Genomic DNA, 15,173 nt, shown 5'->3' with positions numbered 1-15,173 from the left:
CCTGCAGGATGTCAGCCCTCGAGGACTAGAGTTGCCTACCCATGCTTTACACATTTAATTTTTAAAATAAATAAAAATAACTGTAAAAAGCACTTCGACCGTCATCAACACACATATCACTATTCTCTGGCAGCTGCGGTTGGTTGGCAAATGTACTATTTAATTGACACTGTTATTTTGATATAGCCATTTCATTTCAAAATAATATAAATGTGTCTCACCTGAACGGGCATTGACATCGCGTCTATAATCTTCGATTGTTTATGCCACCTTTTTCTTCCGCTTCCTCTGCGTTTAGTAATCTTCGATTGTTTATGCCGCCTTTAAGGGGCGTGGTTTGTAGGGGGCGTGGTTTGTAGGGGGCGTGGTTTGTTGTGGCTTTGAGGGAAGCCCCGGCTGCAGTCAGACCCTTCTCACATGATCTGACAATGATGCGGTCAGTATCCGAGGTGATCTAAAATTGGATCCGCGAGGGATCACATGAACACGCATCTTGTGGATACCTCGCGGGTGAAAATCCGGGTTTTTGGATCTTTAGTGGTCCGGATCCGGAGGGATCTAAAAATAGGATCCGTGAGGGATGCGGCGGGGATTTCCCCGTATCTTTTCCGTATTTGCGACAGTTAAGGACAGATAGCGGCTCCGTATCTTGGTACTTTTCGTCCAGTGGAATTTAATGTGAATAAAGAAATTATTTTTGTATGACTGTTCCTTTCTGTCAATCAGTAGCCTGAACAAACTTGTGCATTTTATAATAGGGAGCTCTAGACCTTATTTTAGAAATTGGTTTGGTCTACCAGAGGACCCTTGCAGTCCCGTCCTTGGTCACGATCCGGGTCGTCCCCCCCGTGTTACATAAAAGCAAACATTATTATATATGTACTTCATGGGAACTTTGCAGACGCCTATCTAAAGTGATGTACAATCAGCTACGGCTTCGTCAGCAGTACCATCGAAACGGGCCGGTTCTCTAAACCAGCGGTGTTTCCTAATCAGTTTTCAGATCAAAGACCACTTCGTTTACGCCAGAGACCCCGCAGTGCTTAATCTGGAGGTTCAACAATCATGAATAAACATACCAAACCTATAGCATTAATCATTTTTAACACTTGTAGCCCATCTACATCCACGAAATTGGCTATAAACTGCTAACCTATCTAGAATGCACCGCTAGGTGGCAGCAGCAATTGTAGTAGCTCTGTTTTTAACTTGTGATTTTTTGCAATATAGCCGTCTTTTTTAAGACATCAGCTGTCAATCTGTGTCTGTTCGGGTAGATTTTTCGCGCTGGTCAGAGGCTGTGCTATACGGGAGATTTTTCTGAATATTTTTTTCTTTTTTGCAAGACTTGTTATTGTGAGTCTCCATGGCAACGAGACTTGTTTACCATCGGGATCAACTGATAAAACTCTCCAAACTCAAGATTATCAGTGAAACAACACTTCAAATCCCAACGGAGTTGAAAAGAAAGAGAAGAGGATGCAGGGCAGGAGCGAGGCAGAGAGAAAAACGGTGGCGATTCAAACCGTTTCTTCCAACGGTTGTTATGGGAAACGTGAGATCGCTAGTTAACAAAATTGATGAACTTCAGGTGCTAACCAGGTCTCTTAAAGAATACAGAGAGTGCAGTATTATGTGCTTCACCGAGACATGGCTGCATGAACACATCCCAGACTGTAATGCGTCTGTACACGGCTTCAGGACGGTCCGTGCAGACCGCAATAAACAACTCAGTGGGAAGCTGAAGGGAGGTGGAATTGCGGTGCTGGTAAACCAGCGCTGGTGTATGGGGCGCCAAGTGTAAAAATTCAGTATAAAAGTTGTAGCTGACACATTTTCATTATTTATCTCACTTTTCTCACATTTAGCACATTTTTCCTACATTTTCCTACATTTAACATAACTTTTAACCACATGTATAATGGTCAAACAGAACATCTAAATCTCAATTTTAAATCTAAATCTAAATGTTATATGTTAAATCTAAATGTTTAATGTTATATCTAAATGTTAAATCTAAATCTAAATGTTTAAATCTAAATCTAAATGTTATATGTTAAATCTAAATGTTTAAATCTAAATCTAAATGTTATATGTTAAATCTAAATGTTTAAATCTAAATCTAAATATTATATGTTAAATCTAAATGTTTAAATCTAAATCTAAATGTTATATGTTAAATCTAAATGTTTAAATCTAAATCTAAATGTTATATGTTAAATCTAAATGTTTAAATCTAAATCTAAATGTTATATATTAAATCTAAATGTTTAAATCTAAATCTAAATGTTAATTCTTATATCTAAATGTTAAATCTAAATCTAAATGTTAAATGTTATATCTAAATGTTAAATCTAAATCTAAATGTTAAATGTTATATCTAAATGTTAAATCTTAAATCTAAATCTAAATGTTGAACCTAAATGTTTCGAATATATGCTAATTAACCCCGCCCCTTTTAGCCTCAACCAATAGGCTAGTAGGGAAACACTCGCGCGCGCACACACACACAGCTGCTCGCATACACGTCTTTACTGTGAATGTCTCTCTGGATGGCGTCGAACATGGCTGGTTCTCTCCCAGCAGAGGAGATTGAGCGCGCGGTCATCGCAGGTGTACGAGCTGCACTTCAAAGTGCACTTCCAACGCAACCACTCACACCATTAACGGTAAGATATATACATTTATTTTTAATCTTTTTAAACATTTTGTTGTTTAAAAACTTTCATCTAACTTTCACTGTTAGCTAGCTACTTAGCCGTAGCTAGCGCCCAACTGCAAATTTATCACTATCTCCTTATAGTAAAGAATCCTTAACAAAAATCCCTGGATTCAGGCGTTGATGTGGATCACCCCGCAAAGTCGATCACTGTTTTCTTATTCTATCTCTGGGATTCCATGAAAGTTTCATCAAAATCCGTCCATTACATTTTGAGTTACGTTGCTAAAAGACTAAACAAACCAACGCCATCTAAAACACAGCCTCCGCCTTGGCAGTGGTATAGAAAATTAGAACATTTAAAATATCCACGTTTAAAATGTGGACTCTTTTTCGCAGGTCTCCGGACTACAGACTAACTCGCAGGTTCTTCCAGCAGTGCCCAGAGGCGCGGTGACCCAGTTTTCAACCGCAGTCACTGCACAAAGATCAGTGAGTGATACAAAAATGCATTTGCTAATCCTTAACTGAGTAAACATTGTAATGTCCAAAGTTTTTGTCTGTATTATTTAAAAGCCACTACCTGTACCCAGTCCATTAAGAAAAATCTTTTTCTCTTTTTCAATAGGCTCCTCTGCCATCTATCCCTCGACGAAATAGGGCTTCATCAAGCTACTTTAACCGAAGACACGTAAAAACATATACAAAAGAAGTTGTATGCTTGCCTTTTTCTTCAGAAGCATCAGTCTTTGTTATACCCAGAGGAGAAACTCGGACCAGATTAGCTCAGGCTGGTCTTCTTGGAAAAATTTCCTTTTCCACAGAATGGTCTGAAGATCAACTAAGAGCTGAAATAACTGCCATCTTCAAAGGAGCATTTGGACTGTCAGAGCATCAGTCATTCCCATTTAAGTTTTTGAGCACCATCAAAGGATGTAAGAAATTGATGATTCCAAAGGTTACTTCCAATTTTCCTTGGGGTGGTAAAGAAGTTGCTTCAGTCTGTTCCAGCACTTGTCTGTACATCATGGCAGGGATGGAAGTTCCAGCACAGGTGAGCTTGATATTTCATAACTTAATTTGGAATATTTTTTAATTCTGTTACTTTCTAATTCTTTTTCTGTCATAATATTTTGTTCAGAATGGGCCTCTGGAACTTTCAGATGATAGTGATTTTGAAAGCCCAGTTTTACAACGTAGGAGAGGTGGGTAAAAAATACTGGTAACACATTTCATCTTTGTGTAAATAGCCTGACAAAGTAAACTGTTGCTCTCCTTTTATTTTTTTGTTAAATTTGTAATTTATTTAATATTAAAGCTTTTTCAAGAATTACTAAGTATATTTTTCCTCATATAGTGAGTCAGCATGAGGGTCCTTCAACAAGCCAGAGGGAACAACATGAGAGAGAGGATGATGGTGAAATCAGTCTTCAAGCTCACGATGAAATGGACTTTCAAGAACAACAAAGGCCAAATGAAGCTCGTGTTCACTTTGCAGATTTCATGTACATATTCAGTTTTTTTTACATGAGATCTATATTATTTCTGTTATTCTGTTTTTCTTATTGAACATTTTTCAGAATTTTCCTTCTCATCTGCAGCCCAATTGATGTTGAAGAAGATGAAGCCATTGAGGAAGCCATCAGACAAAGTCTGTTAGATGAAACTGTACAGTCCTCACAAGATTTCAGGTCTGTTTCAGAACCTTTATGTAGCTTGAAATGGTTGGGCTGCATACTGTATGAAGAGTGCAATGGTATTTTTTATGTTAGTAAAAGTTATTATCTTTATGCTTTAAAGGTTTCTAAAAACTTTGAGCAAAGAAGAAATTATAGGAATCGTGAGGGCACACAGTGAGAGAGTTGTCACAACTGCCTACAGACCAATCTTCATAAGCCGAGCCAATGTGTGGAAGTCTGCTCTCCGACAGTTTAGTAGACGGAAATTTGTGGATAGTACCGATGTGCTATATGTGACCTTTGCCAGCGATGAAGACATCAGTGAAGAAGCTGATGACCTTGGAGGGCCCCGGCGGGAATTCTTCCGTCTACTTGTAAAGGCAATCTACAAAGATAGTGGCGCATTTGAAGGTTGGGCATTTTTATGTCTTATAAATAAGTTTACTTATAAACGTATTACATATTAAAACTAATGCATATGAGTCTAAGTGTGTAGGGGTCAAAATTGTTAGCTACAACATACTAAAGAACCATGCCTCAGCTTCCACTTGTGTTTAGCATGAACTTGGGTGGCTGCATAAAATTTTACAAGGCCTACTCTAGAGACAATATTTATTTTGTCCTTTTAGGGCTTTTAGAGATACAGTGTTGCAACATGGCAGACAACAAGGAGGATGTCACTTGTAAATATTGATGACAAGTGTCAGCATAACAAAATTAATGGCTAATTTAGACTTAATTCTACATTAATAACAGTTATATAGGTCTATGAATAATATTTCATGTCTTGTAACAGAACATCCTAAATGTTTGACACTGGAACTATTAACCTTGTTACTGTTTTAAGGGTAAACAGATCTTTCCTGGATGCTGGTTAAATTTATATTAAAGTTTAAAAACCATATTGTTAGGTGATTTGTAGCTGTTAAATCTTGATCATAGACAGATTAAACTAATTTTTGCTTTTGACATGGTGATAATGGTGTAGCTTAATAGACTGTTATTGGTTCTGCATTAAAGGTCCTGTTAATATTTAATAAAGAGCTAAGCAGTCACTATAAAATCTGGCCACAATATCTTCTGGGTTTTGGACATTAAAGACTTTGTGACTCAGCAGTTAGTGTTCCTGTGTATCATACATCCACTTCCTGTGCTTTCGCTGAACGGGATATCCATAGTAGTCCAAAGGTTGAGCGATAAACGCAGTATTCTTGTCATTCTTTGTGATCATTGTCTTGAAAGCATAGTAAAAGGAAAGGGGCCATACACCAAAGTTTTAAATAGGAGGAAGATAATCATTGGCAGTGTTACCACTAAGCAAGATAATAGGAACAGAATTTTCAGTCAAGTTACAAACATTTTGGAGTTAAATGGTGATTGTTAAATTTGTTTCTTCACTGTGGTATTAGATATGAGGTCAGAGACTCAGTGATTAATTTGTAAATCTTCTCAAATTTCTGCTAGAAGAGCTGCATTTACAGTGAAAATTTGCTGTTTTAATTTGGTGTAAGTTCACAACTTTTGTGTGATTTCAAAACCACTTGACCTAGTTAAATTTTACAGGTATAATCAGGCAAGTAGGTAGATGGTAAACTGTACTTCTATTAACAGTATTTTAGTATTTAAGTATTTTAATAGGGACAACATTATATCAAATCAAGTAAGTTTAAATTAATAAAGCGCTTTACCTGCTAAAGGCAACACAAAGTGCTTTACAAGGTAAACACAATTTATGCATATTAAAGTAATATAAGCATTCACACAGCAAAGCAAAGAACATAGCAATTTAAAAAACTCATTATCTCTCATACACACAGTCACACAGATATACACACACATGAACAGAGCAGTAAACAAACACCAACTCCCTAATTTCTGTCTGTAAAAATCAAGATATCAGAAGTAATAAATATGTGATTTGAGGCTGCTAGCTATCTTAAATACTTGTTTTTAATGTATATCTACAATTTATTTTTCATTTTTTAATGAAATAATTCATTCTAATACTTTTTGTCATCCAGAATCCCCAAATGGCTTCATTCCAAGACTAAACATTTCTCATGTTCAAAATGGAGTGTATCGTACTATTGGACAGATGATGTCTACCATAATTGTCCAAGGTGGTGAACCCCCAGCCCTCCTGTCTCCTCTTGTGGCAGACTACCTTCTGACAGGAAACATCTTTGAGGTGAATGCCACGCCTGATGATGTGGCTGACATGGAACTGAGAGGATCCCTGAAAATGGTAAGATTTTCACAAGTTTTTGTTTCCAATTTCAATTTCTGTGTTCTGAATGCATGATATTTATTATCTTTCCTTTTTACACTTTGAGGTTGATCAAGCAGAAAATGAAGATGATCTGGCTCAAGCTGTGGAATGCTGTGACTCATGGAGATACCAAATTGAAGGACTTCCAAACCCAGTCAACATGGAAAACAAAGATGCATTTGTGAAAAGTGCAGTACTTTTCCATGTCCTCATGCAACGGAAGAGCTGCTACGATCAGTTGGCTGAGGGTTTGAAATACTATGGGGTAAGTTTATTTTAAAGGCAAATTTATTTACATGTGCATGTGAGCTGCATAAGAAAGGGATATCTGAAATGTGTGACTGTGTCAATATTATTAACAATATGGTTTGCAAAATACAAATGCACTTACCTGTACAATACCAGTCACAAATTTGGACACATACCTGTTAGATTAAATAGGTATGGATTACTTGGTAAATGGTCTGTACTTATATAGTGCTTTTATCCAAAGCACTTTACATGTACATCACATTCACCCATTCACACACACATTCACACGGAAGCTGCCATGCAAGGCGTTCAGCCACGACCCATCAGGAACAATTAGGGGTTCAGTGTCTTCTTCTGGGACACCTCGACATGAGCTGTCCGGGCCTAGATCAAACCAGCAACCCTTGGGCTACACGACCACCACTCTACTCACTAAGCCATGCCGCCCCTACTTCTTGACTTAACTAATACTGTATATTATATGCAGATTGTAAAGAAATCTTCAGGTATAGCTGTTTTGTGTATGCAGACCTTGAATTATAACTTTAGGATCATGTTTTTGTCCTGAAACTGCAGGATCAACATCTAAATTCAGATCTCTCTCCATTTCTCATCTTAGTGACCACTAAATATGCGTAACATTTTCACAGGTTCTTCCACTCATGAAAGAAACCCCGACCATCGGGATCCTTCTGGACATGCCGAAAGAACCTAGTGATGTTACAGCAGATGTTCTAGCTGCAATCCTTAAACCCAGCTATTCTGTCCTGGGGAGCAACAGAAGACCAAGAGAGGAGTTAATGGTGGTTAAATTCAGAGAGTTTCTTCATTATATCCAAGGTACTTTTATTTGTAGTCAAGCTTAAATGAAATTTTTTCTTCTACGATAAGCACTAAATGTAACACTTTAAGTACCTGGTACATCTACAAATGAACTAGCCAAGATAACTTAAAAAAAGTGTTGTGTTCACAGGCTCAAGAAAATGTGTATATGTTTGTTTGCTTCTTGACCATTTCTTAATGTTTAAAGTCCACCAAGTTAATAACCAAGTGTTTAACCCTTTCACTATTCAACAAAGGTCTTTTTATGTGTTGCAAGACATAGGCAGTGTTGACAACACTGCCTATGTCTTGCAGTGCTGATTGCCTAACAAATTGGCAATCAGCACTGTGGCTGAAAATTTACTTTAAATCTATAGACCACAGTTGTAAATCAAATTTGCATTACATTACTAACCCACTGAAATATGCTGACGGCTACAGGGAAAGCTGTGACATAATAGATACAGTAAAAACTAGACTCATACAATAACATTTTCTCATGTTTTGTACTTTTCTGTCTTGTAGAAAATGAGTTGGAAGAACATCTCAATTCCAGAAACCTCACTGAAGCAGAAAAAGCGTTCATTCAGACTCTGAATCCTGGACACATCCTGGCCTTTGCAACTGGCAGTGGCAAAGTTCCTGCTGTTGGATTTCATCCCAGTCCAAAGCTGACTTTTGTCCATGATGACACAAAACACCTTCCCATTGCTCACACATGCTCAAATGAGATTCAAATCTTTGTTAACACAAAGATGCTGGCAGATGATGATGAATTTGAGTACAACTTCTTAGTGGCTCTCATGAATGGAGCAATTTTTAGTGCAGTATAAAACATCTCAGCACAAGCTCAGACACCATAACTGAAGTTATTGAAAATGCACTGTGAGGAAACCCACATGCTGGGTATGCAAGACAGCACACAAATGTTTGAGTTCATGCAATGTTGACTGTTATTTTATTCATGTTTAATGTTACAGATGTTCAGTCTTTGAAGTACTAATTTACTTTGGTTATATATTTACAGTATTTGCTTAATGCACGTTACCACTTCTTGACATTTTAATGTTGCATACAGCTCACAATTTTTACAGTGATGTTGGGGAACCCTGGTCCTCAAGGGACACAGTCCTGCATGTTTAAAATGTTAATTTAACATTAACATAATAATTTAAATCAGGTGTTTTAGATAGGGAATCTTGGCCCTTTTTTGTATTTCCCTTATCATTGGTTTACACAATAGTTACACACTTGTCATCTTATTATATACAAATTCCTGAACAGTGTGATACAGTGTTTTTCCCTTGTTACCATCATTTTCAAGTGGGTTCACTACAACAAACAGTTCTTCCAAGTCACGATTATTAAGGGGGCAAAATGAGTTCTGCACCTGTTGAGTTGATACAGAGTCCAGTGTTTCTTCAGCTGCTGCTTCTGGGCTGTTTAATAACAGAAGATGTCTGTCTTGGGTGAATAGCTGAACAGGAGTTTTGTTATTTTCTGTTGAAATGGCATGGTTATTAAATGCAGTTTTAAACTCGTATAAGGTGCGAGTGATCCTGGGGATGTATACATAGTGAAGACAAAATAAATCTGATTCATTGTCTACATCTAAGGCCTCCGTGGACTCAAGTTCATAAAATATGGGCGCAAAAACATCACGGCAGTTTCTGTTTAAGTCCCGATTGAATCTCTCAATGCGTTGGTTATGCACTGAACTTCCAGTCAATACAGAATTTTCTCCTCTGTGCACTCTCATGTCTTCCCATATTAGCACATTCTCGCCTCCATGATCAGTTCTAATATGAATGGGCCGTCCAACTTCCCTGATGGCTGTAGTGAAAAGATCCAATACAGTTTCAGCCCTGTTGTTGTTGGAACACTGGAGAAAAGTTATCATTCTGCTGTAGCCATCCATTGCACTATGTACAACTAATTTCCATCGGATCAGTTTGTGATTGCCATCGATGTGCCATACATAGTTTGGGAAGGGCACAGTGTACACCAGGGGTAGCCAACGTTGGTCCTCGAGGGCACCAATCCGGCAGGTTTTCCAGATTTCCGTGCCCCAACACACCTGACTTAAACTAACGAGTCATTGTGGAGATCCTTATAGGCTGTTGGATCCATTTAATTTGAGTCAGGTGTGCTGGAGCAGGGAAATCTGGAAAACCTGCTGGATTGGTGCCCTCGAGGACCAACGTTGGCTACCCCTGGTGTACACTCTCCTCTGTATTGTTGTTGCCCTTCTGGACTCAACACCAGCACCATCAACCCTTTTAATTGAGTCTCTGAGACGACGTCTTTGGACAATAATGTTTCTGGCACGCAAATGCCCATTTAGCATAACTTCTCCTACATGAGGATGTTCAGCTTTAATGGCACATATCATTACATCCAGTTCCTGATCAGAAATCTCAGTAAATCTGGTGTGCCTTATGTTGTATTCCCGCATGAGTTTGTATAATGTGGGTCTGGAAATATGCAAAGCAGAGGCTGCTTCAGAAACAGTTGTCCCTTGAAACAACAGACCCTCGATATCTTCTTTGGAAATGAAGGCATGTCCATCCTAAAAGAAAAGGACAAGATGTTGAGATAAAAAAAAAGTAGTTCACTGATTTCATATTAATGTAGCCAAGTCAATTTTATTTAATAAAAAGTATTGAATAGATAATAAGTTAATATTGATATGGCAACTCCTGTATCCACTTCAACTTCGTTGAGGAGTTTGTTCTTACCACAAAAACCTATGTGACCATGAAATTTCTTAGTTTCACAACAGATGTTTGCAACTCTGCTGCTACACCTAAAAAATGTAATAGTTTAAAGGACATTAGTGTTTTATTTCATTACCATTTAACTAGTATATACAGGGGTAGATAATAGTGCTTTTTACTGTGCCTTTTAAGTGTGTTGCTATAATAACCTAACCATTTGACAGTATTTGTTTCGTAGACACAGTAAAATGAGACCACGCATACTATTTACAATTTAATAAGGCCTGGACAAAAACTTTGGACATTACAATGTTTACTCAGTTAAGGATTAGCAAATGCATTTTTGTATCACTCACTGATCTTTGTGCAGTGACTGCGGTTGAAAACTGGGTCACCGCGCCTCTGGGCACTGCTGGAAGAACCTGCGAGTTAGTCTGTAGTCCGGAGACCTGCGAAAAAGAGTCCACATTTTAAACGTGGATATTTTAAATGTTCTAATTTTCTATACCACCGCCAAGGCGGAGGCTGTGTTTTAGATGGCGTTGGTTTGTTTAGTCTTTTAGCAACGTAACTCAAAATGTAATGGACGGATTTTGATGAAACTTTCATGGAATCCCAGAGATAGAATAAGAAAACAGTGATCGACTTTGCGGGGTGATCCACATCAACGCCTGAATCCAGGGATTTTTGTTAATGACTCTTTACTATAAGGAGATAGTGGATCATGTCTACACTAACATCAAGCATGCATGCAGGGTCGTACTCCTCCCCCACCTCGGACAGTCAGACCATCTTTCCCTCCTGCTTCCCCCAGCCTACACCCCCCTCAGACGTAGGAACAGGCCCACCACAAAAACTGTAACAACCTGGCCTGAAGATGCACTCGCCAGACTCCAAGACTGTTTCCAACAGGCAGACTGGGACATGTTTGAACAACAGGAGCTGGAGACATTCACAGGGACGGTACTGGACTATATTCAGTTCTGCATCGGGAATGTGACTGTGAACAAAACCATCAGGGCTTTCCCTAACCAGAAACCCTGGATGACCAGCCAGGTCCGCGCACTCCTTAGAGCCCGGGACGCTGCCTTCAATTCAGGGGACAGAGCACTGTACAGTGCTGCTCGAGCTGACCTGAAAAGAGGCATAAAAAGAGCCAAGGCGGATCACAGGATGCGCATAGAGTCCCACCTGTCCAGCAATAACACTCGGGAGGTGTGGCGGGGCATACAGGACATCACCAACTTCAGAGGTTGTGATGTGTCGACAGCAGATCAGAGTGCAACACTGGCAGAGGAGCTAAACTGCTTCTTTGCCTGGTTGGAAACTCAGCAGCATGCATCTGCTCCAACCATGCCCCCACCCCAACCCACACCCACACCCCCATCTGGCTCCCGCACCACCCCACTCACCATCCAGGAGCACGATGTCAGACGGGTGCTCCTGGCAGTGAACACTAAGAAGACTACTGGCCTAGACGGAGTACCGGGCAAGGTGCTCAGAGCGTGCGCCCACCAGCTCGCCCCCACCTTTACCAGGATCTTCAACCTCTTCCTGGATCAGGCAGTCATCCCACACTGCCTCAAATCTTCCATAATAGTCCCGGTGCCGAAGAAGTCTCCCATCACCAGCCTGAACGATTACCGACCAGTGGCCCTCACTCCGATAATCATGAAGTGTTTTGAGAGCCTTGTTCTTCAGCACATCAAGGACCACCTCCCCCCAGACTTCGACTCCCACCAGTTTGCATACCGCGCAAACAGATCCACTGAGGACGCTGTAGTGTCTGCGCTGAACCACCTGGAGCAGCAGCAGAGCTACGTCCGGATGCTCTTCGTGGATTACAGTTCTGCGTTTAACACAATAATCCTGGACAGACTATGCACAAAACTGGACACTATTGGCCTCCACCCTCTCACATGTGCCTGGATAAAGGACTTTCTAACAGACTGACCCCAGACTGTGAGACTAGGTCCCCACCTCTCCTCCACCCGCACGCTGAGCATCGGCTCCCCACAGGGCTGTGTGCTGAGCCCCCTCCTGTACTGCCTCTACACCCACGACTGCAGGCCGGCCCACAATGACAACCTCATCGTCAAGTTCGCTGACGACACTACAGTGGTCGGACTCATCTCCAGGGGTGATGAGGCTGCCTACAGGGAGGAGATCCTGAAGCTGGCTGCTTGGTGTTCTGAGAACAACCTCACTCTCAACACCAAGAAAACCAGGGAGATTATCATCGACTTCAGGAGGTTCAGCACAGACCCAGCCCCCCTCTACATAAACGGCGATTGTGTGGAGAGGGTCCACACCATCAGGTTTCTTGGTGTCATCATCTCGGCCGACATCTCCTGGTCAGAGAATATTATGTCAATCACCAAGAAGGCTCAGCAGCGGCTACACTTCCTGAGAATCCTCAGGAAGCACAAACTAAACTCCAACCTGCTGCTGACCTTCTACCGCTCATCCATCGAGAGCCTGCTGACATACTGCATCACAGTATGGTACGGCAGCTGCACTGTAGCAGACAGGGAGAGGCTACAGAGAGTTGTAAAGACAGCACAGAAGATCATTGGCTGTCCTCTCCCCTCCCTGATGGACATTTACACCTCCCGCTGCCTCAGCAGAGCCAGAAACATCATAAATGACAGCTCCCACCCTGGCTCTGATCTGTTTGCCCTGCTGCCCTCTGGGAGGCGCTACAGGTGCATCAGGACTAAAACAAACAGACTCAAAAACAGTTTCTTTCCAAAAGCAATAACTGCCCTAAACTCCTGTAGGACTTCAAATGTGAAATACTTGGGACACTAACGACATATGTGCAATACTTTGTCATGTGACATGTCCAACATATCATAATACGTGCAAGAATACTTTGAATGTGCAATATATTTTTCTGACTTGAATATGTTTCAGTGTAATTTATATATTTTCAACTCGAACACTATATACATGTATAGTATACAGGTATATACATCATACTTATATATAAGTGTGCACATCTGTTTATTTCTGTAAATATTTTATACCTTAGATCTTTTATTTATCTTCTATACTGCTCTTTTGCACTGACATTGGTGATGGCTAAATCTCATTGTATATGAGTATAATGACAATAAAAGGCATTCTATTCTATTCTATTCTAGTGATAAATTTGCCGTTGGACGCTAGCTACGGCTAAGTAGCTAGCTAACAGTGAAAGTTAGATGAAAGTTTTTAAACAACAAAATGTTGTTTAAAAAGATTAAAAATAAATGTATATATCTTACCGTTAATGGTGTGAGTGGTTGCGTTGGAAGTGCACTTTGAAGTGCAGCTCGTACACCTGCGATGACCGCACGCTCAATCTCCTCTGCTGGGAGAGAACCAGCCATGTTCGACGCCATCCAGAGAGACATTCACAGTAAAGACGTGTATGCGAGCGGCTGTGTGTGTGTGCGCGCGCGAGTGTTTCCCTACTAGCCTATTGGTGGAGGCTAAAAGGGGCGGGGTTAATTAGCATATATTCGAAACATTTAGGTTCAACATTTAGATTTAGATTTAAGATTTAACATTTAGATATAACATTTAACATTTAGATTTAGATTTAACATTTAGATATAACATTTAACATTTAGATATAACATTTAACATTTAGATTTAGATTTAACATTTTGATATAAGATTTAACATTTAGATTTAGATTTAAACATTTAGATTTAAACATATAACATTTAGATTTAGATTTAAACATTTAGATTTAACATATAACATTTAGATTTAGATTTAAACATTTAGATTTAACATATAATATTTAGATTTAGATTTAAACATTTAGATTTAACATATAATATTTAGATTTAGATTTAAACATTTAGATTTAACATATAATATTTAGATTTAGATTTAAACATTTAGATTTAACATATAACATTTAGATTTAGATTTAAACATTTAGATTTAACATATAACATTTAGATTTAGATTTAAACATTTAGATTTAGATTTAACATTTAGATATAACATTAAACATTTAGATTTAACATATAACATTTAGATTTAGATTTAAAATTGAGATTTAGATGTTCTGTTTGACCATTATACATGTGGTTAAAGTTATGTTAAATGTAGGAAAATGTAGGAAAAATGTGCTAAATGTGAGAAAAGTGAGATAAATAATGAAAATGTGTCAGCTACAACTTTTATACTGAATTTTTACACTTGGCGCCCCATACTGGTGTCATCCTGAACATGTCACTATTAAAGAGAAGATCTGCAAAAGAGACATTGAACTGCTAGCTGTGAGTCTCCGCCCGTATTATTTACCCAGGGAGTTCACATGCGTTATTCTGGTAGCGGTATATATATTACCTGGTACCGCTCCAGACGCAGCCTGTGATGTCATTAACTCTGTAGTGGCCAGGCTTCAAACACAACATCCAAACGCATTTGTGGCGATCTCTGGAGATTTTAACAACATCTCCCTCTCTGCAACTCTACCAACTTTCCAACAGTTTGTCAGCTGCTCCACCAGAGAAAACAAAACGTTGGACTTATTTTATGCAAATATTAAAAATGCATACAGCTCCTTTGCCCTGCCACCTTTAGGAAGATCAGACCATAACCTAGTTCTTCTCTCCTCCTCCTACAAGCCCATCGTTCAGCAACAACCAGTCATTAGAAAGGCTATTAGAACCTGGTCTAATGAAGCTGAAGATGCTCTGAGAGGATGCTTCGAGGCTACAGACTGGAACGTCCTATGTGAACCTCATGGAGATGACATCAATGCCTTGACT

The 15,173-nt window shown here is 39.4% G+C and overlaps 3 long non-coding RNA genes across 4 annotated transcripts; all 3 read left to right on the top strand.

Annotated features, from left to right (window-relative positions):
- Positions 1-3,371: 3,371 nt before the first annotated feature.
- LOC121655528 lies at positions 3,372-4,090 on the top strand. The gene is made up of 3 exons (XR_006013234.1): positions 3,372-3,713; positions 3,801-3,864; positions 4,017-4,090. It is a non-coding gene; the product is annotated as an uncharacterized LOC121655528 (long non-coding RNA).
- Positions 4,091-4,319: 229 nt separating this feature from the next.
- LOC121655742 lies at positions 4,320-6,525 on the top strand. Of its 2 annotated transcripts, none has more exons than XR_006013286.1 (3): positions 4,320-4,350; positions 4,460-4,749; positions 6,459-6,525. It is a non-coding gene; the product is annotated as an uncharacterized LOC121655742 (long non-coding RNA). The 2 variants fall into 2 exon arrangements; XR_006013287.1 differs by lacking the exon at positions 6,459-6,525 and adding an exon at positions 6,360-6,384.
- Positions 6,526-6,540: 15 nt separating this feature from the next.
- On the top strand, positions 6,541-7,535 carry LOC121655665. The gene is made up of 3 exons (XR_006013267.1): positions 6,541-6,583; positions 6,672-6,872; positions 7,510-7,535. It is a non-coding gene; the product is annotated as an uncharacterized LOC121655665 (long non-coding RNA).
- Positions 7,536-15,173: the final 7,638 nt, after the last annotated feature.

This window comes from Melanotaenia boesemani, chromosome 2 (assembly GCF_017639745.1).
Source record: "Melanotaenia boesemani isolate fMelBoe1 chromosome 2, fMelBoe1.pri, whole genome shotgun sequence".
In the NCBI taxonomy this organism is placed as follows: domain Eukaryota; kingdom Metazoa; phylum Chordata; class Actinopteri; order Atheriniformes; family Melanotaeniidae; genus Melanotaenia; species Melanotaenia boesemani.
This window is presented reverse-complemented; position numbering and strand designations above follow the sequence as displayed.